The sequence below is a fragment of the Anomaloglossus baeobatrachus genome, unplaced genomic scaffold (assembly GCF_048569485.1).
Source record: "Anomaloglossus baeobatrachus isolate aAnoBae1 unplaced genomic scaffold, aAnoBae1.hap1 Scaffold_2573, whole genome shotgun sequence".
Taxonomy (NCBI): domain Eukaryota; kingdom Metazoa; phylum Chordata; class Amphibia; order Anura; family Aromobatidae; genus Anomaloglossus; species Anomaloglossus baeobatrachus.
The window spans coordinates 91,155-116,342 of NW_027442131.1; the positions used below are offsets into that span (position 1 = coordinate 91,155).

Sequence of the window (25,188 nt, forward strand, 5' to 3'; positions counted from 1 at the left end):
TCCACTTTGTCCAAAAGGGATCTATTCCATTCAATTGCAAATGATCTAGATAAGACAGAGAACTGCAGCACGGGGACATAGCCGAGTTGGTCAGGTTGAGTGGTGATGAGTTTGCTATTTGGATGAATAAAGAAAGTCAAAAGTGTGAAAGATAAAAAACAAAAGGAGGAAGTGTGAAAAGTGAATGGGCCAAATTGAGGTGCATATGAAGACGTATGCTTTCTTCCAATTCATTAAATCGGGCTAATATGAATCAGGTGAATTGAGTTCTGCTTTTGGAAACTGGGTTAAGAAGGGGTGCACCGTTCCTGGAGGTACTGCAATACCAGGTCAATGCGTGGAGTGGACAGAGCAAGCTCTTTTTCCATCTCCCTGTTCTAAAAATCCATTTAATATATGGTCCCCAGATAGGGGACGTATCAGATATTAAACTGATAAGAACAGATACTACACTTGATCTTAGCCAAAAGGCCGAGAAGCGATAACCAGAATTGGTTTGGGCCTCGAGTGGCACCCTGGCCTATGCCGGACACATCTTAGGGAGAGAGAGCGAGAGGGAGACAAACCCACGCCTACACAAGACATTTTGTCACCCAAGCCAACCCTTGAAAAGGCTGCTTTGCAGAGCCAAAACAAGAAGAATGGTGCGTTTTGCAGCCGCCGCCCACTGCAATGAATCTGAATAACTCCTCCTTTAGGGCGCAAGCAACTCCCCTCCCCCTTGCAGTCTTTCCAATTCACGATACAAAAAGACGGACAGGACAGGTTGCCTGACTTTCCGTCACTGCCACCCTTTGCCATCCTTACCCGTAGAAAGCCCTTTCATCATCCCCAAACCCTAATCTTTTCCCTTTCCTTCCCAGCCCCCAAACCCTGCCCTCTGTACCTTTCTCACCACCCGCTTCCCTTCTCCTGTCATCCCCCTACCACCCGGGAAAAAAAGAGATTGCCCCCTCCTTCCACTAGCCCACCCTCCCACCCAAAGAACAACTTCTTCTGCGCAGCTTGTTTTCTAGGCAGCAGCGCTATTGTGATGTCATCGGGGGGCATTGTGACAAGCCGCCAGTGTTCCGTCTCTTCATGTTGTGCACAGTTCAAACGGAAAATACATCAACAGGCAGACTACAGAAAAGCTTACTATCAAAGGTTAGAGGGGGGCTTTCTCAGAGGGCTTTTTACAGTTTTTCTATTCCCAATTAGCCGTTTAAGTGTACTTATTGAAAGTAGTAATTCTTTCATAGGCCGCCCTTTCTTAGTATTTGACGTTCCTTATATTGCGGTATGAGGCTTCGCAGTAGGTTGCAAACATTCATCACCCATGACTGTCCCCAATTGAGCTCAGAAGCTCAATGTCTATCATGACCTCTCTTTTAGAATGTCCAAGAGCAAGCAAACTATTCCTCCAGGAGAGGGCGCCAACAGACTACTAAAGAGATCATCATTACTCAAAGAAAACCCCAAAAACCAATGCATGATAGGAATAAACAGGTAACTTTCTTTGGAGTGGAAGCGGAGAGATCGCACCAGATGCCAATTCTAGATGTTATCACACCTGTGGTCACTGCAGCAGCAGGTGAATCCACTTTGTCCAAAAGGGATCTATTCCATTCAATTGCAAATGATCTAGATAAGACAGAGAACTGCAGCACGGGGACATAGCCGAGTTGGTCAGGTTGAGTGGTGATGAGTTTGCTATTTGGATGAATAAAGAAAGTCAAAAGTGTGAAAGATAAAAAACAAAAGGAGGAAGTGTGAAAAGTGAATGGGCCAAATTGAGGTGCATATGAAGACGTATGCTTTCTTCCAATTCATTAAATCGGGCTAATATGAATCAGGTGAATTGAGTTCTGCTTTTGGAAACTGGGTTAAGAAGGGGTGCACCGTTCCTGGAGGTACTGCAATACCAGGTCAATGCGTGGAGTGGACAGAGCAAGCTCTTTTTCCATCTCCCTGTTCTAAAAATCCATTTAATATATGGTCCCCAGATAGGGGACGTATCAGATATTAAACTGATAAGAACAGATACTACACTTGATCTTAGCCAAAAGGCCGAGAAGCGATAACCAGAATTGGTTTGGGCCTCGAGTGGCACCCTGGCCTATGCCGGACACATCTTAGGGAGAGAGAGCGAGAGGGAGACAAACCCACGCCTACACAAGACATTTTGTCACCCAAGCCAACCCTTGAAAAGGCTGCTTTGCAGAGCCAAAACAAGAAGAATGGTGCGTTTTGCAGCCGCCGCCCACTGCAATGAATCTGAATAACTCCTCCTTTAGGGCGCAAGCAACTCCCCTCCCCCTTGCAGTCTTTCCAATTCACGATACAAAAAGACGGACAGGACAGGTTGCCTGACTTTCCGTCACTGCCACCCTTTGCCATCCTTACCCGTAGAAAGCCCTTTCATCATCCCCAAACCCTAATCTTTTCCCTTTCCTTCCCAGCCCCCAAACCCTGCCCTCTGTACCTTTCTCACCACCCGCTTCCCTTCTCCTGTCATCCCCCTACCACCCGGGAAAAAAAGAGATTGCCCCCTCCTTCCACTAGCCCACCCTCCCACCCAAAGAACAACTTCTTCTGCGCAGCTTGTTTTCTAGGCAGCAGCGCTATTGTGATGTCATCGGGGGGCATTGTGACAAGCCGCCAGTGTTCCGTCTCTTCATGTTGTGCACAGTTCAAACGGAAAATACATCAACAGGCAGACTACAGAAAAGCTTACTATCAAAGGTTAGAGGGGGGCTTTCTCAGAGGGCTTTTTACAGTTTTTCTATTCCCAATTAGCCGTTTAAGTGTACTTATTGAAAGTAGTAATTCTTTCATAGGCCGCCCTTTCTTAGTATTTGACGTTCCTTATATTGCGGTATGAGGCTTCGCAGTAGGTTGCAAACATTCATCACCCATGACTGTCCCCAATTGAGCTCAGAAGCTCAATGTCTATCATGACCTCTCTTTTAGAATGTCCAAGAGCAAGCAAACTATTCCTCCAGGAGAGGGCGCCAACAGACTACTAAAGAGATCATCATTACTCAAAGAAAACCCCAAAAACCAATGCATGATAGGAATAAACAGGTAACTTTCTTTGGAGTGGAAGCGGAGAGATCGCACCAGATGCCAATTCTAGATGTTATCACACCTGTGGTCACTGCAGCAGCAGGTGAATCCACTTTGTCCAAAAGGGATCTATTCCATTCAATTGCAAATGATCTAGATAAGACAGAGAACTGCAGCACGGGGACATAGCCGAGTTGGTCAGGTTGAGTGGTGATGAGTTTGCTATTTGGATGAATAAAGAAAGTCAAAAGTGTGAAAGATAAAAAACAAAAGGAGGAAGTGTGAAAAGTGAATGGGCCAAATTGAGGTGCATATGAAGACGTATGCTTTCTTCCAATTCATTAAATCGGGCTAATATGAATCAGGTGAATTGAGTTCTGCTTTTGGAAACTGGGTTAAGAAGGGGTGCACCGTTCCTGGAGGTACTGCAATACCAGGTCAATGCGTGGAGTGGACAGAGCAAGCTCTTTTTCCATCTCCCTGTTCTAAAAATCCATTTAATATATGGTCCCCAGATAGGGGACGTATCAGATATTAAACTGATAAGAACAGATACTACACTTGATCTTAGCCAAAAGGCCGAGAAGCGATAACCAGAATTGGTTTGGGCCTCGAGTGGCACCCTGGCCTATGCCGGACACATCTTAGGGAGAGAGAGCGAGAGGGAGACAAACCCACGCCTACACAAGACATTTTGTCACCCAAGCCAACCCTTGAAAAGGCTGCTTTGCAGAGCCAAAACAAGAAGAATGGTGCGTTTTGCAGCCGCCGCCCACTGCAATGAATCTGAATAACTCCTCCTTTAGGGCGCAAGCAACTCCCCTCCCCCTTGCAGTCTTTCCAATTCACGATACAAAAAGACGGACAGGACAGGTTGCCTGACTTTCCGTCACTGCCACCCTTTGCCATCCTTACCCGTAGAAAGCCCTTTCATCATCCCCAAACCCTAATCTTTTCCCTTTCCTTCCCAGCCCCCAAACCCTGCCCTCTGTACCTTTCTCACCACCCGCTTCCCTTCTCCTGTCATCCCCCTACCACCCGGGAAAAAAAGAGATTGCCCCCTCCTTCCACTAGCCCACCCTCCCACCCAAAGAACAACTTCTTCTGCGCAGCTTGTTTTCTAGGCAGCAGCGCTATTGTGATGTCATCGGGGGGCATTGTGACAAGCCGCCAGTGTTCCGTCTCTTCATGTTGTGCACAGTTCAAACGGAAAATACATCAACAGGCAGACTACAGAAAAGCTTACTATCAAAGGTTAGAGGGGGGCTTTCTCAGAGGGCTTTTTACAGTTTTTCTATTCCCAATTAGCCGTTTAAGTGTACTTATTGAAAGTAGTAATTCTTTCATAGGCCGCCCTTTCTTAGTATTTGACGTTCCTTATATTGCGGTATGAGGCTTCGCAGTAGGTTGCAAACATTCATCACCCATGACTGTCCCCAATTGAGCTCAGAAGCTCAATGTCTATCATGACCTCTCTTTTAGAATGTCCAAGAGCAAGCAAACTATTCCTCCAGGAGAGGGCGCCAACAGACTACTAAAGAGATCATCATTACTCAAAGAAAACCCCAAAAACCAATGCATGATAGGAATAAACAGGTAACTTTCTTTGGAGTGGAAGCGGAGAGATCGCACCAGATGCCAATTCTAGATGTTATCACACCTGTGGTCACTGCAGCAGCAGGTGAATCCACTTTGTCCAAAAGGGATCTATTCCATTCAATTGCAAATGATCTAGATAAGACAGAGAACTGCAGCACGGGGACATAGCCGAGTTGGTCAGGTTGAGTGGTGATGAGTTTGCTATTTGGATGAATAAAGAAAGTCAAAAGTGTGAAAGATAAAAAACAAAAGGAGGAAGTGTGAAAAGTGAATGGGCCAAATTGAGGTGCATATGAAGACGTATGCTTTCTTCCAATTCATTAAATCGGGCTAATATGAATCAGGTGAATTGAGTTCTGCTTTTGGAAACTGGGTTAAGAAGGGGTGCACCGTTCCTGGAGGTACTGCAATACCAGGTCAATGCGTGGAGTGGACAGAGCAAGCTCTTTTTCCATCTCCCTGTTCTAAAAATCCATTTAATATATGGTCCCCAGATAGGGGACGTATCAGATATTAAACTGATAAGAACAGATACTACACTTGATCTTAGCCAAAAGGCCGAGAAGCGATAACCAGAATTGGTTTGGGCCTCGAGTGGCACCCTGGCCTATGCCGGACACATCTTAGGGAGAGAGAGCGAGAGGGAGACAAACCCACGCCTACACAAGACATTTTGTCACCCAAGCCAACCCTTGAAAAGGCTGCTTTGCAGAGCCAAAACAAGAAGAATGGTGCGTTTTGCAGCCGCCGCCCACTGCAATGAATCTGAATAACTCCTCCTTTAGGGCGCAAGCAACTCCCCTCCCCCTTGCAGTCTTTCCAATTCACGATACAAAAAGACGGACAGGACAGGTTGCCTGACTTTCCGTCACTGCCACCCTTTGCCATCCTTACCCGTAGAAAGCCCTTTCATCATCCCCAAACCCTAATCTTTTCCCTTTCCTTCCCAGCCCCCAAACCCTGCCCTCTGTACCTTTCTCACCACCCGCTTCCCTTCTCCTGTCATCCCCCTACCACCCGGGAAAAAAAGAGATTGCCCCCTCCTTCCACTAGCCCACCCTCCCACCCAAAGAACAACTTCTTCTGCGCAGCTTGTTTTCTAGGCAGCAGCGCTATTGTGATGTCATCGGGGGGCATTGTGACAAGCCGCCAGTGTTCCGTCTCTTCATGTTGTGCACAGTTCAAACGGAAAATACATCAACAGGCAGACTACAGAAAAGCTTACTATCAAAGGTTAGAGGGGGGCTTTCTCAGAGGGCTTTTTACAGTTTTTCTATTCCCAATTAGCCGTTTAAGTGTACTTATTGAAAGTAGTAATTCTTTCATAGGCCGCCCTTTCTTAGTATTTGACGTTCCTTATATTGCGGTATGAGGCTTCGCAGTAGGTTGCAAACATTCATCACCCATGACTGTCCCCAATTGAGCTCAGAAGCTCAATGTCTATCATGACCTCTCTTTTAGAATGTCCAAGAGCAAGCAAACTATTCCTCCAGGAGAGGGCGCCAACAGACTACTAAAGAGATCATCATTACTCAAAGAAAACCCCAAAAACCAATGCATGATAGGAATAAACAGGTAACTTTCTTTGGAGTGGAAGCGGAGAGATCGCACCAGATGCCAATTCTAGATGTTATCACACCTGTGGTCACTGCAGCAGCAGGTGAATCCACTTTGTCCAAAAGGGATCTATTCCATTCAATTGCAAATGATCTAGATAAGACAGAGAACTGCAGCACGGGGACATAGCCGAGTTGGTCAGGTTGAGTGGTGATGAGTTTGCTATTTGGATGAATAAAGAAAGTCAAAAGTGTGAAAGATAAAAAACAAAAGGAGGAAGTGTGAAAAGTGAATGGGCCAAATTGAGGTGCATATGAAGACGTATGCTTTCTTCCAATTCATTAAATCGGGCTAATATGAATCAGGTGAATTGAGTTCTGCTTTTGGAAACTGGGTTAAGAAGGGGTGCACCGTTCCTGGAGGTACTGCAATACCAGGTCAATGCGTGGAGTGGACAGAGCAAGCTCTTTTTCCATCTCCCTGTTCTAAAAATCCATTTAATATATGGTCCCCAGATAGGGGACGTATCAGATATTAAACTGATAAGAACAGATACTACACTTGATCTTAGCCAAAAGGCCGAGAAGCGATAACCAGAATTGGTTTGGGCCTCGAGTGGCACCCTGGCCTATGCCGGACACATCTTAGGGAGAGAGAGCGAGAGGGAGACAAACCCACGCCTACACAAGACATTTTGTCACCCAAGCCAACCCTTGAAAAGGCTGCTTTGCAGAGCCAAAACAAGAAGAATGGTGCGTTTTGCAGCCGCCGCCCACTGCAATGAATCTGAATAACTCCTCCTTTAGGGCGCAAGCAACTCCCCTCCCCCTTGCAGTCTTTCCAATTCACGATACAAAAAGACGGACAGGACAGGTTGCCTGACTTTCCGTCACTGCCACCCTTTGCCATCCTTACCCGTAGAAAGCCCTTTCATCATCCCCAAACCCTAATCTTTTCCCTTTCCTTCCCAGCCCCCAAACCCTGCCCTCTGTACCTTTCTCACCACCCGCTTCCCTTCTCCTGTCATCCCCCTACCACCCGGGAAAAAAAGAGATTGCCCCCTCCTTCCACTAGCCCACCCTCCCACCCAAAGAACAACTTCTTCTGCGCAGCTTGTTTTCTAGGCAGCAGCGCTATTGTGATGTCATCGGGGGGCATTGTGACAAGCCGCCAGTGTTCCGTCTCTTCATGTTGTGCACAGTTCAAACGGAAAATACATCAACAGGCAGACTACAGAAAAGCTTACTATCAAAGGTTAGAGGGGGGCTTTCTCAGAGGGCTTTTTACAGTTTTTCTATTCCCAATTAGCCGTTTAAGTGTACTTATTGAAAGTAGTAATTCTTTCATAGGCCGCCCTTTCTTAGTATTTGACGTTCCTTATATTGCGGTATGAGGCTTCGCAGTAGGTTGCAAACATTCATCACCCATGACTGTCCCCAATTGAGCTCAGAAGCTCAATGTCTATCATGACCTCTCTTTTAGAATGTCCAAGAGCAAGCAAACTATTCCTCCAGGAGAGGGCGCCAACAGACTACTAAAGAGATCATCATTACTCAAAGAAAACCCCAAAAACCAATGCATGATAGGAATAAACAGGTAACTTTCTTTGGAGTGGAAGCGGAGAGATCGCACCAGATGCCAATTCTAGATGTTATCACACCTGTGGTCACTGCAGCAGCAGGTGAATCCACTTTGTCCAAAAGGGATCTATTCCATTCAATTGCAAATGATCTAGATAAGACAGAGAACTGCAGCACGGGGACATAGCCGAGTTGGTCAGGTTGAGTGGTGATGAGTTTGCTATTTGGATGAATAAAGAAAGTCAAAAGTGTGAAAGATAAAAAACAAAAGGAGGAAGTGTGAAAAGTGAATGGGCCAAATTGAGGTGCATATGAAGACGTATGCTTTCTTCCAATTCATTAAATCGGGCTAATATGAATCAGGTGAATTGAGTTCTGCTTTTGGAAACTGGGTTAAGAAGGGGTGCACCGTTCCTGGAGGTACTGCAATACCAGGTCAATGCGTGGAGTGGACAGAGCAAGCTCTTTTTCCATCTCCCTGTTCTAAAAATCCATTTAATATATGGTCCCCAGATAGGGGACGTATCAGATATTAAACTGATAAGAACAGATACTACACTTGATCTTAGCCAAAAGGCCGAGAAGCGATAACCAGAATTGGTTTGGGCCTCGAGTGGCACCCTGGCCTATGCCGGACACATCTTAGGGAGAGAGAGCGAGAGGGAGACAAACCCACGCCTACACAAGACATTTTGTCACCCAAGCCAACCCTTGAAAAGGCTGCTTTGCAGAGCCAAAACAAGAAGAATGGTGCGTTTTGCAGCCGCCGCCCACTGCAATGAATCTGAATAACTCCTCCTTTAGGGCGCAAGCAACTCCCCTCCCCCTTGCAGTCTTTCCAATTCACGATACAAAAAGACGGACAGGACAGGTTGCCTGACTTTCCGTCACTGCCACCCTTTGCCATCCTTACCCGTAGAAAGCCCTTTCATCATCCCCAAACCCTAATCTTTTCCCTTTCCTTCCCAGCCCCCAAACCTTGCCCTCTGTACCTTTCTCACCACCCGCTTCCCTTCTCCTGTCATCCCCCTACCACCCGGGAAAAAAAGAGATTGCCCCCTCCTTCCACTAGCCCACCCTCCCACCCAAAGAACAACTTCTTCTGCGCAGCTTGTTTTCTAGGCAGCAGCGCTATTGTGATGTCATCGGGGGGCATTGTGACAAGCCGCCAGTGTTCCGTCTCTTCATGTTGTGCACAGTTCAAACGGAAAATACATCAACAGGCAGACTACAGAAAAGCTTACTATCAAAGGTTAGAGGGGGGCTTTCTCAGAGGGCTTTTTACAGTTTTTCTATTCCCAATTAGCCGTTTAAGTGTACTTATTGAAAGTAGTAATTCTTTCATAGGCCGCCCTTTCTTAGTATTTGACGTTCCTTATATTGCGGTATGAGGCTTCGCAGTAGGTTGCAAACATTCATCACCCATGACTGTCCCCAATTGAGCTCAGAAGCTCAATGTCTATCATGACCTCTCTTTTAGAATGTCCAAGAGCAAGCAAACTATTCCTCCAGGAGAGGGCGCCAACAGACTACTAAAGAGATCATCATTACTCAAAGAAAACCCCAAAAACCAATGCATGATAGGAATAAACAGGTAACTTTCTTTGGAGTGGAAGCGGAGAGATCGCACCAGATGCCAATTCTAGATGTTATCACACCTGTGGTCACTGCAGCAGCAGGTGAATCCACTTTGTCCAAAAGGGATCTATTCCATTCAATTGCAAATGATCTAGATAAGACAGAGAACTGCAGCACGGGGACATAGCCGAGTTGGTCAGGTTGAGTGGTGATGAGTTTGCTATTTGGATGAATAAAGAAAGTCAAAAGTGTGAAAGATAAAAAACAAAAGGAGGAAGTGTGAAAAGTGAATGGGCCAAATTGAGGTGCATATGAAGACGTATGCTTTCTTCCAATTCATTAAATCGGGCTAATATGAATCAGGTGAATTGAGTTCTGCTTTTGGAAACTGGGTTAAGAAGGGGTGCACCGTTCCTGGAGGTACTGCAATACCAGGTCAATGCGTGGAGTGGACAGAGCAAGCTCTTTTTCCATCTCCCTGTTCTAAAAATCCATTTAATATATGGTCCCCAGATAGGGGACGTATCAGATATTAAACTGATAAGAACAGATACTACACTTGATCTTAGCCAAAAGGCCGAGAAGCGATAACCAGAATTGGTTTGGGCCTCGAGTGGCACCCTGGCCTATGCCGGACACATCTTAGGGAGAGAGAGCGAGAGGGAGACAAACCCACGCCTACACAAGACATTTTGTCACCCAAGCCAACCCTTGAAAAGGCTGCTTTGCAGAGCCAAAACAAGAAGAATGGTGCGTTTTGCAGCCGCCGCCCACTGCAATGAATCTGAATAACTCCTCCTTTAGGGCGCAAGCAACTCCCCTCCCCCTTGCAGTCTTTCCAATTCACGATACAAAAAGACGGACAGGACAGGTTGCCTGACTTTCCGTCACTGCCACCCTTTGCCATCCTTACCCGTAGAAAGCCCTTTCATCATCCCCAAACCCTAATCTTTTCCCTTTCCTTCCCAGCCCCCAAACCCTGCCCTCTGTACCTTTCTCACCACCCGCTTCCCTTCTCCTGTCATCCCCCTACCACCCGGGAAAAAAAGAGATTGCCCCCTCCTTCCACTAGCCCACCCTCCCACCCAAAGAACAACTTCTTCTGCGCAGCTTGTTTTCTAGGCAGCAGCGCTATTGTGATGTCATCGGGGGGCATTGTGACAAGCCGCCAGTGTTCCGTCTCTTCATGTTGTGCACAGTTCAAACGGAAAATACATCAACAGGCAGACTACAGAAAAGCTTACTATCAAAGGTTAGAGGGGGGCTTTCTCAGAGGGCTTTTTACAGTTTTTCTATTCCCAATTAGCCGTTTAAGTGTACTTATTGAAAGTAGTAATTCTTTCATAGGCCGCCCTTTCTTAGTATTTGACGTTCCTTATATTGCGGTATGAGGCTTCGCAGTAGGTTGCAAACATTCATCACCCATGACTGTCCCCAATTGAGCTCAGAAGCTCAATGTCTATCATGACCTCTCTTTTAGAATGTCCAAGAGCAAGCAAACTATTCCTCCAGGAGAGGGCGCCAACAGACTACTAAAGAGATCATCATTACTCAAAGAAAACCCCAAAAACCAATGCATGATAGGAATAAACAGGTAACTTTCTTTGGAGTGGAAGCGGAGAGATCGCACCAGATGCCAATTCTAGATGTTATCACACCTGTGGTCACTGCAGCAGCAGGTGAATCCACTTTGTCCAAAAGGGATCTATTCCATTCAATTGCAAATGATCTAGATAAGACAGAGAACTGCAGCACGGGGACATAGCCGAGTTGGTCAGGTTGAGTGGTGATGAGTTTGCTATTTGGATGAATAAAGAAAGTCAAAAGTGTGAAAGATAAAAAACAAAAGGAGGAAGTGTGAAAAGTGAATGGGCCAAATTGAGGTGCATATGAAGACGTATGCTTTCTTCCAATTCATTAAATCGGGCTAATATGAATCAGGTGAATTGAGTTCTGCTTTTGGAAACTGGGTTAAGAAGGGGTGCACCGTTCCTGGAGGTACTGCAATACCAGGTCAATGCGTGGAGTGGACAGAGCAAGCTCTTTTTCCATCTCCCTGTTCTAAAAATCCATTTAATATATGGTCCCCAGATAGGGGACGTATCAGATATTAAACTGATAAGAACAGATACTACACTTGATCTTAGCCAAAAGGCCGAGAAGCGATAACCAGAATTGGTTTGGGCCTCGAGTGGCACCCTGGCCTATGCCGGACACATCTTAGGGAGAGAGAGCGAGAGGGAGACAAACCCACGCCTACACAAGACATTTTGTCACCCAAGCCAACCCTTGAAAAGGCTGCTTTGCAGAGCCAAAACAAGAAGAATGGTGCGTTTTGCAGCCGCCGCCCACTGCAATGAATCTGAATAACTCCTCCTTTAGGGCGCAAGCAACTCCCCTCCCCCTTGCAGTCTTTCCAATTCACGATACAAAAAGACGGACAGGACAGGTTGCCTGACTTTCCGTCACTGCCACCCTTTGCCATCCTTACCCGTAGAAAGCCCTTTCATCATCCCCAAACCCTAATCTTTTCCCTTTCCTTCCCAGCCCCCAAACCCTGCCCTCTGTACCTTTCTCACCACCCGCTTCCCTTCTCCTGTCATCCCCCTACCACCCGGGAAAAAAAGAGATTGCCCCCTCCTTCCACTAGCCCACCCTCCCACCCAAAGAACAACTTCTTCTGCGCAGCTTGTTTTCTAGGCAGCAGCGCTATTGTGATGTCATCGGGGGGCATTGTGACAAGCCGCCAGTGTTCCGTCTCTTCATGTTGTGCACAGTTCAAACGGAAAATACATCAACAGGCAGACTACAGAAAAGCTTACTATCAAAGGTTAGAGGGGGGCTTTCTCAGAGGGCTTTTTACAGTTTTTCTATTCCCAATTAGCCGTTTAAGTGTACTTATTGAAAGTAGTAATTCTTTCATAGGCCGCCCTTTCTTAGTATTTGACGTTCCTTATATTGCGGTATGAGGCTTCGCAGTAGGTTGCAAACATTCATCACCCATGACTGTCCCCAATTGAGCTCAGAAGCTCAATGTCTATCATGACCTCTCTTTTAGAATGTCCAAGAGCAAGCAAACTATTCCTCCAGGAGAGGGCGCCAACAGACTACTAAAGAGATCATCATTACTCAAAGAAAACCCCAAAAACCAATGCATGATAGGAATAAACAGGTAACTTTCTTTGGAGTGGAAGCGGAGAGATCGCACCAGATGCCAATTCTAGATGTTATCACACCTGTGGTCACTGCAGCAGCAGGTGAATCCACTTTGTCCAAAAGGGATCTATTCCATTCAATTGCAAATGATCTAGATAAGACAGAGAACTGCAGCACGGGGACATAGCCGAGTTGGTCAGGTTGAGTGGTGATGAGTTTGCTATTTGGATGAATAAAGAAAGTCAAAAGTGTGAAAGATAAAAAACAAAAGGAGGAAGTGTGAAAAGTGAATGGGCCAAATTGAGGTGCATATGAAGACGTATGCTTTCTTCCAATTCATTAAATCGGGCTAATATGAATCAGGTGAATTGAGTTCTGCTTTTGGAAACTGGGTTAAGATAGAAGGGGTGCACCGTTCCTGGAGGTACTGCAATACCAGGTCAATGCGTGGAGTGGACAGAGCAAGCTCTTTTTCCATCTCCCTGTTCTAAAAATCCATTTAATATATGGTCCCCAGATAGGGGACGTATCAGATATTAAACTGATAAGAACAGATACTACACTTGATCTTAGCCAAAAGGCCGAGAAGCGATAACCAGAATTGGTTTGGGCCTCGAGTGGCACCCTGGCCTATGCCGGACACATCTTAGGGAGAGAGAGCGAGAGGGAGACAAACCCACGCCTACACAAGACATTTTGTCACCCAAGCCAACCCTTGAAAAGGCTGCTTTGCAGAGCCAAAACAAGAAGAATGGTGCGTTTTGCAGCCGCCGCCCACTGCAATGAATCTGAATAACTCCTCCTTTAGGGCGCAAGCAACTCCCCTCCCCCTTGCAGTCTTTCCAATTCACGATACAAAAAGACGGACAGGACAGGTTGCCTGACTTTCCGTCACTGCCACCCTTTGCCATCCTTACCCGTAGAAAGCCCTTTCATCATCCCCAAACCCTAATCTTTTCCCTTTCCTTCCCAGCCCCCAAACCCTGCCCTCTGTACCTTTCTCACCACCCGCTTCCCTTCTCCTGTCATCCCCCTACCACCCGGGAAAAAAAGAGATTGCCCCCTCCTTCCACTAGCCCACCCTCCCACCCAAAGAACAACTTCTTCTGCGCAGCTTGTTTTCTAGGCAGCAGCGCTATTGTGATGTCATCGGGGGGCATTGTGACAAGCCGCCAGTGTTCCGTCTCTTCATGTTGTGCACAGTTCAAACGGAAAATACATCAACAGGCAGACTACAGAAAAGCTTACTATCAAAGGTTAGAGGGGGGCTTTCTCAGAGGGCTTTTTACAGTTTTTCTATTCCCAATTAGCCGTTTAAGTGTACTTATTGAAAGTAGTAATTCTTTCATAGGCCGCCCTTTCTTAGTATTTGACGTTCCTTATATTGCGGTATGAGGCTTCGCAGTAAGTTGCAAACATTCATCACCCATGACTGTCCCCAATTGAGCTCAGAAGCTCAATGTCTATCATGACCTCTCTTTTAGAATGTCCAAGAGCAAGCAAACTATTCCTCCAGGAGAGGGCGCCAACAGACTACTAAAGAGATCATCATTACTCAAAGAAAACCCCAAAAACCAATGCATGATAGGAATAAACAGGTAACTTTCTTTGGAGTGGAAGCGGAGAGATCGCACCAGATGCCAATTCTAGATGTTATCACACCTGTGGTCACTGCAGCAGCAGGTGAATCCACTTTGTCCAAAAGGGATCTATTCCATTCAATTGCAAATGATCTAGATAAGACAGAGAACTGCAGCACGGGGACATAGCCGAGTTGGTCAGGTTGAGTGGTGATGAGTTTGCTATTTGGATGAATAAAGAAAGTCAAAAGTGTGAAAGATAAAAAACAAAAGGAGGAAGTGTGAAAAGTGAATGGGCCAAATTGAGGTGCATATGAAGACGTATGCTTTCTTCCAATTCATTAAATCGGGCTAATATGAATCAGGTGAATTGAGTTCTGCTTTTGGAAACTGGGTTAAGAAGGGGTGCACCGTTCCTGGAGGTACTGCAATACCAGGTCAATGCGTGGAGTGGACAGAGCAAGCTCTTTTTCCATCTCCCTGTTCTAAAAATCCATTTAATATATGGTCCCCAGATAGGGGACGTATCAGATATTAAACTGATAAGAACAGATACTACACTTGATCTTAGCCAAAAGGCCGAGAAGCGATAACCAGAATTGGTTTGGGCCTCGAGTGGCACCCTGGCCTATGCCGGACACATCTTAGGGAGAGAGAGCGAGAGGGAGACAAACCCACGCCTACACAAGACATTTTGTCACCCAAGCCAACCCTTGAAAAGGCTGCTTTGCAGAGCCAAAACAAGAAGAATGGTGCGTTTTGCAGCCGCCGCCCACTGCAATGAATCTGAATAACTCCTCCTTTAGGGCGCAAGCAACTCCCCTCCCCCTTGCAGTCTTTCCAATTCACGATACAAAAAGACGGACAGGACAGGTTGCCTGACTTTCCGTCACTGCCACCCTTTGCCATCCTTACCCGTAGAAAGCCCTTTCATCATCCCCAAACCCTAATCTTTTCCCTTTCCTTCCCAGCCCCCAAACCCTGCCCTCTGTACCTTTCTCACCACCCGCTTCCCTTCTCCTGTCATCCCCCTACCACCCGGGAAAAAAAGAGATTGCCCCCTCCTTCCACTAGCCCACCCTCCCACCCAAAGAACAACTTCTTCTGCGCAGCTTGTTTTCTAGGCAGCAGCGCTATTGTGATGTCATCGGGGGGCATTGTGACAAGCCGCCAGTGTTCCGTCTCTTCATGTTGTGCACAGTTCAAACGGAAAATACATCAACAGGCAGACTACAGAAAAGCTTACTATCAAAGGTTAGAGGGGGGCTTTCTCAGAGGGCTTTTTACAGTTTTTCTATTCCCAATTAGCCGTTTAAGTGTACTTATTGAAAGTAGTAATTCTTTCATAGGCCGCCCTTTCTTAGTATTTGACGTTCCTTATATTGCGGTATGAGGCTTCGCAGTAGGTTGCAAACATTCATCACCCATGACTGTCCCCAATTGAGCTCAGAAGCTCAATGTCTATCATGACCTCTCTTTTAGAATGTCCAAGAGCAAGCAAACTATTCCTCCAGGAGAGGGCGCCAACAGACTACTAAAGAGATCATCATTACTCAAAGAAAACCCCAAAAACCAATGCATGATAGGAATAAACAGGTAACTTTCTTTGGAGTGGAAGCGGAGAGATCGCACCAGATGCCAATTCTAGATGTTATCACACCTGTGGTCACTGCAGCAGCAGGTGAATCCACTTTGTCCAAAAGGGATCTATTCCATTCAATTGCAAATGATCTAGATAAGACAGAGAACTGCAGCACGGGGACATAGCCGAGTTGGTCAGGTTGAGTGGTGATGAGTTTGCTATTTGGATGAATAAAGAAAGTCAAAAGTGTGAAAGATAAAAAACAAAAGGAGGAAGTGTGAAAAGTGAATGGGCCAAATTGAGGTGCATATGAAGACGTATGCTTTCTTCCAATTCATTAAATCGGGCTAATATGAATCAGGTGAATTGAGTTCTGCTTTTGGAAACTGGGTTAAGAAGGGGTGCACCGTTCCTGGAGGTACTGCAATACCAGGTCAATGCGTGGAGTGGACAGAGCAAGCTCTTTTTCCATCTCCCTGTTCTAAAAATCCATTTAATATATGGTCCCCAGATAGGGGACGTATCAGATATTAAACTGATAAGAACAGATACTACACTTGATCTTAGCCAAAAGGCCGAGAAGCGATAACCAGAATTGGTTTGGGCCTCGAGTGGCACCCTGGCCTATGCCGGACACATCTTAGGGAGAGAGAGCGAGAGGGAGACAAACCCACGCCTACACAAGACATTTTGTCACCCAAGCCAACCCTTGAAAAGGCTGCTTTGCAGAGCCAAAACAAGAAGAATGGTGCGTTTTGCAGCCGCCGCCCACTGCAATGAATCTGAATAACTCCTCCTTTAGGGCGCAAGCAACTCCCCTCCCCCTTGCAGTCTTTCCAATTCACGATACAAAAAGACGGACAGGACAGGTTGCCTGACTTTCCGTCACTGCCACCCTTTGCCATCCTTACCCGTAGAAAGCCCTTTCATCATCCCCAAACCCTAATCTTTTCCCTTTCCTTCCCAGCCCCCAAACCCTGCCCTCTGTACCTTTCTCACCACCCGCTTCCCTTCTCCTGTCATCCCCCTACCACCCGGGAAAAAAAGAGATTGCCCCCTCCTTCCACTAGCCCACCCTCCCACCCAAAGAACAACTTCTTCTGCGCAGCTTGTTTTCTAGGCAGCAGCGCTATTGTGATGTCATCGGGGGGCATTGTGACAAGCCGCCAGTGTTCCGTCTCTTCATGTTGTGCACAGTTCAAACGGAAAATACATCAACAGGCAGACTACAGAAAAGCTTACTATCAAAGGTTAGAGGGGGGCTTTCTCAGAGGGCTTTTTACAGTTTTTCTATTCCCAATTAGCCGTTTAAGTGTACTTATTGAAAGTAGTAATTCTTTCATAGGCCGCCCTTTCTTAGTATTTGACGTTCCTTATATTGCGGTATGAGGCTTCGCAGTAGGTTGCAAACATTCATCACCCATGACTGTCCCCAATTGAGCTCAGAAGCTCAATGTCTATCATGACCTCTCTTTTAGAATGTCCAAGAGCAAGCAAACTATTCCTCCAGGAGAGGGCGCCAACAGACTACTAAAGAGATCATCATTACTCAAAGAAAACCCCAAAAACCAATGCATGATAGGAATAAACAGGTAACTTTCTTTGGAGTGGAAGCGGAGAGATCGCACCAGATGCCAATTCTAGATGTTATCACACCTGTGGTCACTGCAGCAGCAGGTGAATCCACTTTGTCCAAAAGGGATCTATTCCATTCAATTGCAAATGATCTAGATAAGACAGAGAACTGCAGCACGGGGACATAGCCGAGTTGGTCAGGTTGAGTGGTGATGAGTTTGCTATTTGGATGAATAAAGAAAGTCAAAAGTGTGAAAGATAAAAAACAAAAGGAGGAAGTGTGAAAAGTGAATGGGCCAAATTGAGGTGCATATGAAGACGTATGCTTTCTTCCAATTCATTAAATCGGGCTAATATGAATCAGGTGAATTGAGTTCTGCTTTTGGAAACTGGGTTAAGAAGGGGTGCACCGTTCCTGGAGGTACTGCAATACCAGGTCAATGCGTGGAGTGGACAGAGCAAGCTCTTTTTCCATCTCCCTGTTCTAAAAATCCATTTAATATATGGTCCCCAGATAGGGGACGTATCAGATATTAAACTGATAAGAACAGATACTACACTTGATCTTAGCCAAAAGGCCGAGAAGCGATAACCAGAATTGGTTTGGGCCTCGAGTGGCACCCTGGCCTATGCCGGACACATCTTAGGGAGAGAGAGCGAGAGGGAGACAAACCCACGCCTACACAAGACATTTTGTCACCCAAGCCAACCCTTGAAAAGGCTGCTTTGCAGAGCCAAAACAAGAAGAATGGTGCGTTTTGCAGCCGCCGCCCACTGCAATGAATCTGAATAACTCCTCCTTTAGGGCGCAAGCAACTCCCCTCCCCCTTGCAGTCTTTCCAATTCACGATACAAAAAGACGGACAGGACAGGTTGCCTGACTTTCCGTCACTGCCACCCTTTGCCATCCTTACCCGTAGAAAGCCCTTTCATCATCCCCAAACCCTAATCTTTTCCCTTTCCTTCCCAGCCCCCAAACCCTGCCCTCTGTACCTTTCTCACCACCCGCTTCCCTTCTCCTGTCATCCCCCTACCACCCGGGAAAAAAAGAGATTGCCCCCTCCTTCCACTAGCCCACCCTCCCACCCAAAGAACAACTTCTTCTGCGCAGCTTGTTTTCTAGGCAGCAGCGCTATTGTGATGTCATCGGGGGGCATTGTGACAAGCCGCCAGTGTTCCGTCTCTTCATGTTGTGCACAGTTCAAACGGAAAATACATCAACAGGCAGACTACAGAAAAGCTTACTATCAAAGGTTAGAGGGGGGCTTTCTCAGAGGGCTTTTTACAGTTTTTCTATTCCCAATTAGCCGTTTAAGTGTACTTATTGAAAGTAGTAATTCTTTCATAGGCCGCCCTTTCTTAGTATTTGACGTTCCTTATATTGCGGTATGAGGCTTCGCAGTAGGTTGCAAACATTCATCACCCATGACTGTCCCCAATTGAGCTCAGAAGCTCAATGTCTATCATGACCTCTCTTTTAGAATGTCCAAGAGCAAGCAAACTATTCCTCCAGGAGAGGGCGCCAACAGACTACTAAAGAGATCATCATTACTCAAAGAAAACCCCAAAAACCAATGCATGATAGGAATAAACAGGTAACTTTCTTTGGAGTGGAAGCGGAGAGATCGCACCAGATGCCAATTCTAGATGTTATCACACCTGTGGTCACTGCAGCAGCAGGTGAATCCACTTTGTCCAAAAGGGATCTATTCCATTCAATTGCAAATGATCTAGATAAGACAGAGAACTGCAGCACGGGGACATAGCCGAGTTGGTCAGGTTGAGTGGTGATGAGTTTGCTATTTGGATGAATAAAGAAAGTCAAAAGTGTGAAAGATAAAAAACAAAAGGAGGAAGTGTGAAAAGTGAATGGGCCAAATTGAGGTGCATATGAAGACGTATGCTTTCTTCCAATTCATTAAATCGGGCTAATATGAATCAGGTGAATTGAGTTCTGCTTTTGGAAACTGGGTTAAGAAGGGGTGCACCGTTCCTGGAGGTACTGCAATACCAGGTCAATGCGTGGAGTGGACAGAGCAAGCTCTTTTTCCATCTCCCTGTTCTAAAAATCCATTTAATATATGGTCCCCAGATAGGGGACGTATCAGATATTAAACTGATAAGAACAGATACTACACTTGATCTTAGCCAAAAGGCCGAGAAGCGATAACCAGAATTGGTTTGGGCCTCGAGTGGCACCCTGGCCTATGCCGGACACATCTTAGGGAGAGAGAGCGAGAGGGAGACAAACCCACGCCTACACAAGACATTTTGTCACCCAAGCCAACCCTTGAAAAGGCTGCTTTGCAGAGCCAAAACAAGAAGAATGGTGCGTTTTGCAGCCGCCGCCCACTGCAATGAATCTGAATAACTCCTCCTTTAGGGCGCAAGCAACTCCCCTCCCCCTTGCAGTCTTTCCAATTCACGATACAAAAAGACGGACAGGACAGGTTGCCTGACTTTCCGTCACTGCCACCCTTTGCCATCCTTACCCGTAGAAAGCCCTTTCATCATCCCCAAACCCTAATCTTTTCCCTTTCCTTCCCAGCCCCCAAACCCTGCCCTCTGTACCTTTCTCACCACCCGCTTCCCTTCTCCTGTCATCCCCCTACCACCCGGGAAAAAAAGAGATTGCCCCCTCCTTCCACTAGCCCACCCTCCCACCCAAAGAACAACTTCTTCTGCGCAGCTTGTTTTCTAGGCAGCAGCGCTATTGTGATGTCATCGGGGGGCATTGTGACAAGCCGCCAGTGTTCCGTCTCTTCATGTTGTGCACAGTTCAAACGGAAAATACATCAACAGGCAGACTACAGAAAAGCTTACTATCAAAGGTTAGAGGGGGGCTTTCTCAGAGGGCTTTTTACAGTTTTTCTATTCCCAATTAGCCGTTTAAGTGTACTTATTGAAAGTAGTAATTCTTTCATAGGCCGCCCTTTCTTAGTATTTGACGTTCCTTATATTGCGGTATGAGGCTTCGCAGTAGGTTGCAAACATTCATCACCCATGACTGTCCCCAATTGAGCTCAGAAGCTCAATGTCTATCATGACCTCTCTTTTAGAATGTCCAAGAGCAAGCAAACTATTCCTCCAGGAGAGGGCGCCAACAGACTACTAAAGAGATCATCATTACTCAAAGAAAACCCCAAAAACCAATGCATGATAGGAATAAACAGGTAACTTTCTTTGGAGTGGAAGCGGAGAGATCGCACCAGATGCCAATTCTAGATGTTATCACACCTGTGGTCACTGCAGCAGCAGGTGAATCCACTTTGTCCAAAAGGGATCTATTCCATTCAATTGCAAATGATCTAGATAAGACAGAGAACTGCAGCACGGGGACATAGCCGAGTTGGTCAGGTTGAGTGGTGATGAGTTTGCTATTTGGATGAATAAAGAAAGTCAAAAGTGTGAAAGATAAAAAACAAAAGGAGGAAGTGTGAAAAGTGAATGGGCCAAATTGAGGTGCATATGAAGACGTATGCTTTCTTCCAATTCATTAAATCGGGCTAATATGAATCAGGTGAATTGAGTTCTGCTTTTGGAAACTGGGTTAAGAAGGGGTGCACCGTTCCTGGAGGTACTGCAATACCAGGTCAATGCGTGGAGTGGACAGAGCAAGCTCTTTTTCCATCTCCCTGTTCTAAAAATCCATTTAATATATGGTCCCCAGATAGGGGACGTATCAGATATTAAACTGATAAGAACAGATACTACACTTGATCTTAGCCAAAAGGCCGAGAAGCGATAACCAGAATTGGTTTGGGCCTCGAGTGGCACCCTGGCCTATGCCGGACACATCTTAGGGAGAGAGAGCGAGAGGGAGACAAACCCACGCCTACACAAGACATTTTGTCACCCAAGCCAACCCTTGAAAAGGCTGCTTTGCAGAGCCAAAACAAGAAGAATGGTGCGTTTTGCAGCCGCCGCCCACTGCAATGAATCTGAATAACTCCTCCTTTAGGGCGCAAGCAACTCCCCTCCCCCTTGCAGTCTTTCCAATTCACGATACAAAAAGACGGACAGGACAGGTTGCCTGACTTTCCGTCACTGCCACCCTTTGCCATCCTTACCCGTAGAAAGCCCTTTCATCATCCCCAAACCCTAATCTTTTCCCTTTCCTTCCCAGCCCCCAAACCCTGCCCTCTGTACCTTTCTCACCACCCGCTTCCCTTCTCCTGTCATCCCCCTACCACCCGGGAAAAAAAGAGATTGCCCCCTCCTTCCACTAGCCCACCCTCCCACCCAAAGAACAACTTCTTCTGCGCAGCTTGTTTTCTAGGCAGCAGCGCTATTGTGATGTCATCGGGGGGCATTGTGACAAGCCGCCAGTGTTCCGTCTCTTCATGTTGTGCACAGTTCAAACGGAAAATACATCAACAGGCAGACTACAGAAAAGCTTACTATCAAAGGTTAGAGGGGGGCTTTCTCAGAGGGCTTTTTACAGTTTTTCTATTCCCAATTAGCCGTTTAAGTGTACTTATTGAAAGTAGTAATTCTTTCATAGGCCGCCCTTTCTTAGTATTTGACGTTCCTTATATTGCGGTATGAGGCTTCGCAGTAGGTTGCAAACATTCATCACCCATGACTGTCCCCAATTGAGCTCAGAAGCTCAATGTCTATCATGACCTCTCTTTTAGAATGTCCAAGAGCAAGCAAACTATTCCTCCAGGAGAGGGCGCCAACAGACTACTAAAGAGATCATCATTACTCAAAGAAAACCCCAAAAACCAATGCATGATAGGAATAAACAGGTAACTTTCTTTGGAGTGGAAGCGGAGAGATCGCACCAGATGCCAATTCTAGATGTTATCACACCTGTGGTCACTGCAGCAGCAGGTGAATCCACTTTGTCCAAAAGGGATCTATTCCATTCAATTGCAAATGATCTAGATAAGACAGAGAACTGCAGCACGGGGACATAGCCGAGTTGGTCAGGTTGAGTGGTGATGAGTTTGCTATTTGGATGAATAAAGAAAGTCAAAAGTGTGAAAGATAAAAAACAAAAGGAGGAAGTGTGAAAAGTGAATGGGCCAAATTGAGGTGCATATGAAGACGTATGCTTTCTTCCAATTCATTAAATCGGGCTAATATGAATCAGGTGAATTGAGTTCTGCTTTTGGAAACTGGGTTAAGAAGGGGTGCACCGTTCCTGGAGGTACTGCAATACCAGGTCAATGCGTGGAGTGGACAGAGCAAGCTCTTTTTCCATCTCCCTGTTCTAAAAATCCATTTAATATATGGTCCCCAGATAGGGGACGTGTCAGATATTAAACTGATAAGAACAGATACTACACTTGATCTTAGCCAAAAGGCCGAGAAGCGATAACCAGAATTGGTTTGGGCCTCGAGTGGCACCCTGGCCTATGCCGGACACATCTTAGGGAGAGAGAGCGAGAGGGAGACAAACCCACGCCTACACAAGACATTTTGTCACCCAAGCCAACCCTTGAAAAGGCTGCTTTGCAGAGCCAAAACAAGAAGAATGGTGCGTTTTGCAGCCGCCGCCCACTGCAATGAATCTGAATAACTCCTCCTTTAGGGCGCAAGCAACTCCCCTCCCCCTTGCAGTCTTTCCAATTCACGATACAAAAAGACGGACAGGACAGGTTGCCTGACTTTCCGTCACTGCCACCCTTTGCCATCCTTACCCGTAGAAAGCCCTTTCATCATCCCCAAACCCTAATCTTTTCCCTTTCCTTCCCAGCCCCCAAACCCTGCCCTCTGTACCTTTCTCACCACCCGCTTCCCTTCTCCTGTCATCCCCCTACCACCCGGGAAAAAAAGAGATTGCCCCCTCCTTCCACTAGCCCACCCTCCCACCCAAAGAACAACTTCTTCTGCGCAGCTTGTTTTCTAGGCAGCAGCGCTATTGTGATGTCATCGGGGGGCATTGTGACAAGCCGCCAGTGTTCCGTCTCTTCATGTTGTGCACAGTTCAAACGGAAAATACATCAACAGGCAGACTACAGAAAAGCTTACTATCAAAGGTTAGAGGGGGGCTTTCTCAGAGGGCTTTTTACAGTTTTTCTATTCCCAATTAGCCGTTTAAGTGTACTTATTGAAAGTAGTAATTCTTTCATAGGCCGCCCTTTCTTAGTATTTGACGTTCCTTATATTGCGGTATGAGGCTTCGCAGTAGGTTGCAAACATTCATCACCCATGACTGTCCCCAATTGAGCTCAGAAGCTCAATGTCTATCATGACCTCTCTTTTAGAATGTCCAAGAGCAAGCAAACTATTCCTCCAGGAGAGGGCGCCAACAGACTACTAAAGAGATCATCATTACTCAAAGAAAACCCCAAAAACCAATGCATGATAGGAATAAACAGGTAACTTTCTTTGGAGTGGAAGCGGAGAGATCGCACCAGATGCCAATTCTAGATGTTATCACACCTGTGGTCACTGCAGCAGCAGGTGAATCCACTTTGTCCAAAAGGGATCTATTCCATTCAATTGCAAATGATCTAGATAAGACAGAGAACTGCAGCACGGGGACATAGCCGAGTTGGTCAGGTTGAGTGGTGATGAGTTTGCTATTTGGATGAATAAAGAAAGTCAAAAGTGTGAAAGATAAAAAACAAAAGGAGGAAGTGTGAAAAGTGAATGGGCCAAATTGAGGTGCATATGAAGACGTATGCTTTCTTCCAATTCATTAAATCGGGCTAATATGAATCAGGTGAATTGAGTTCTGCTTTTGGAAACTGGGTTAAGAAGGGGTGCACCGTTCCTGGAGGTACTGCAATACCAGGTCAATGCGTGGAGTGGACAGAGCAAGCTCTTTTTCCATCTCCCTGTTCTAAAAATCCATTTAATATATGGTCCCCAGATAGGGGACGTATCAGATATTAAACTGATAAGAACAGATACTACACTTGATCTTAGCCAAAAGGCCGAGAAGCGATAACCAGAATTGGTTTGGGCCTCGAGTGGCACCCTGGCCTATGCCGGACACATCTTAGGGAGAGAGAGCGAGAGGGAGACAAACCCACGCCTACACAAGACATTTTGTCACCCAAGCCAACCCTTGAAAAGGCTGCTTTGCAGAGCCAAAACAAGAAGAATGGTGCGTTTTGCAGCCGCCGCCCACTGCAATGAATCTGAATAACTCCTCCTTTAGGGCGCAAGCAACTCCCCTCCCCCTTGCAGTCTTTCCAATTCACGATACAAAAAGACGGACAGGACAGGTTGCCTGACTTTCCGTCACTGCCACCCTTTGCCATCCTTACCCGTAGAAAGCCCTTTCATCATCCCCAAACCCTAATCTTTTCCCTTTCCTTCCCAGCCCCCAAACCCTGCCCTCTGTACCTTTCTCACCACCCGCTTCCCTTCTCCTGTCATCCCCCTACCACCCGGGAAAAAAAGAGATTGCCCCCTCCTTCCACTAGCCCACCCTCCCACCCAAAGAACAACTTCTTCTGCGCAGCTTGTTTTCTAGGCAGCAGCGCTATTGTGATGTCATCGGGGGGCATTGTGACAAGCCGCCAGTGTTCCGTCTCTTCATGTTGTGCACAGTTCAAACGGAAAATACATCAACAGGCAGACTACAGAAAAGCTTACTATCAAAGGTTAGAGGGGGGCTTTCTCAGAGGGCTTTTTACAGTTTTTCTATTCCCAATTAGCCGTTTAAGTGTACTTATTGAAAGTAGTAATTCTTTCATAGGCCGCCCTTTCTTAGTATTTGACGTTCCTTATATTGCGGTATGAGGCTTCGCAGTAGGTTGCAAACATTCATCACCCATGACTGTCCCCAATTGAGCTCAGAAGCTCAATGTCTATCATGACCTCTCTTTTAGAATGTCCAAGAGCAAGCAAACTATTCCTCCAGGAGAGGGCGCCAACAGACTACTAAAGAGATCATCATTACTCAAAGAAAACCCCAAAAACCAATGCATGATAGGAATAAACAGGTAACTTTCTTTGGAGTGGAAGCGGA

General features: G+C 46.3%; 16 non-coding genes across 16 annotated transcripts; all 16 read right to left on the reverse strand.

The window, feature by feature from the left end:
• Positions 1-292: 292 nt before the first annotated feature.
• LOC142263428 (U2 spliceosomal RNA) lies at positions 293-483 on the reverse strand. Its single transcript, XR_012730506.1, has one exon. It is a non-coding gene; the product is annotated as a U2 spliceosomal RNA (small nuclear RNA).
• A 1,387-nt stretch (positions 484-1,870) lies between these two features.
• Positions 1,871-2,061, reverse strand: LOC142263429 (U2 spliceosomal RNA). Its single transcript, XR_012730507.1, has one exon. It is a non-coding gene; the product is annotated as a U2 spliceosomal RNA (small nuclear RNA).
• Positions 2,062-3,448: 1,387 nt separating this feature from the next.
• Positions 3,449-3,639, reverse strand: LOC142263430 (U2 spliceosomal RNA). Its single transcript, XR_012730508.1, has one exon. It is a non-coding gene; the product is annotated as a U2 spliceosomal RNA (small nuclear RNA).
• A 1,387-nt stretch (positions 3,640-5,026) lies between these two features.
• On the reverse strand, positions 5,027-5,217 carry LOC142263431 (U2 spliceosomal RNA). Its single transcript, XR_012730509.1, has one exon. It is a non-coding gene; the product is annotated as a U2 spliceosomal RNA (small nuclear RNA).
• A 1,387-nt stretch (positions 5,218-6,604) lies between these two features.
• Positions 6,605-6,795, reverse strand: LOC142263293 (U2 spliceosomal RNA). Its single transcript, XR_012730391.1, has one exon. It is a non-coding gene; the product is annotated as a U2 spliceosomal RNA (small nuclear RNA).
• Positions 6,796-8,182: 1,387 nt separating this feature from the next.
• On the reverse strand, positions 8,183-8,373 carry LOC142263294 (U2 spliceosomal RNA). Its single transcript, XR_012730392.1, has one exon. It is a non-coding gene; the product is annotated as a U2 spliceosomal RNA (small nuclear RNA).
• Positions 8,374-9,760: 1,387 nt separating this feature from the next.
• LOC142263295 (U2 spliceosomal RNA) lies at positions 9,761-9,951 on the reverse strand. The gene has a single exon (XR_012730393.1). It is a non-coding gene; the product is annotated as a U2 spliceosomal RNA (small nuclear RNA).
• A 1,387-nt stretch (positions 9,952-11,338) lies between these two features.
• LOC142263296 (U2 spliceosomal RNA) lies at positions 11,339-11,529 on the reverse strand. Its single transcript, XR_012730394.1, has one exon. It is a non-coding gene; the product is annotated as a U2 spliceosomal RNA (small nuclear RNA).
• A 1,391-nt stretch (positions 11,530-12,920) lies between these two features.
• LOC142263297 (U2 spliceosomal RNA) lies at positions 12,921-13,111 on the reverse strand. Its single transcript, XR_012730395.1, has one exon. It is a non-coding gene; the product is annotated as a U2 spliceosomal RNA (small nuclear RNA).
• Positions 13,112-14,498: 1,387 nt separating this feature from the next.
• Positions 14,499-14,689, reverse strand: LOC142263300 (U2 spliceosomal RNA). Its single transcript, XR_012730397.1, has one exon. It is a non-coding gene; the product is annotated as a U2 spliceosomal RNA (small nuclear RNA).
• A 1,387-nt stretch (positions 14,690-16,076) lies between these two features.
• LOC142263301 (U2 spliceosomal RNA) lies at positions 16,077-16,267 on the reverse strand. The gene has a single exon (XR_012730398.1). It is a non-coding gene; the product is annotated as a U2 spliceosomal RNA (small nuclear RNA).
• A 1,387-nt stretch (positions 16,268-17,654) lies between these two features.
• LOC142263302 (U2 spliceosomal RNA) lies at positions 17,655-17,845 on the reverse strand. The gene has a single exon (XR_012730399.1). It is a non-coding gene; the product is annotated as a U2 spliceosomal RNA (small nuclear RNA).
• Positions 17,846-19,232: 1,387 nt separating this feature from the next.
• On the reverse strand, positions 19,233-19,423 carry LOC142263303 (U2 spliceosomal RNA). The gene has a single exon (XR_012730400.1). It is a non-coding gene; the product is annotated as a U2 spliceosomal RNA (small nuclear RNA).
• A 1,387-nt stretch (positions 19,424-20,810) lies between these two features.
• LOC142263304 (U2 spliceosomal RNA) lies at positions 20,811-21,001 on the reverse strand. Its single transcript, XR_012730401.1, has one exon. It is a non-coding gene; the product is annotated as a U2 spliceosomal RNA (small nuclear RNA).
• Positions 21,002-22,388: 1,387 nt separating this feature from the next.
• Positions 22,389-22,579, reverse strand: LOC142263363 (U2 spliceosomal RNA). The gene has a single exon (XR_012730454.1). It is a non-coding gene; the product is annotated as a U2 spliceosomal RNA (small nuclear RNA).
• A 1,387-nt stretch (positions 22,580-23,966) lies between these two features.
• Positions 23,967-24,157, reverse strand: LOC142263305 (U2 spliceosomal RNA). The gene has a single exon (XR_012730402.1). It is a non-coding gene; the product is annotated as a U2 spliceosomal RNA (small nuclear RNA).
• Between the last annotated feature and the right edge of the window lie 1,031 nt (positions 24,158-25,188).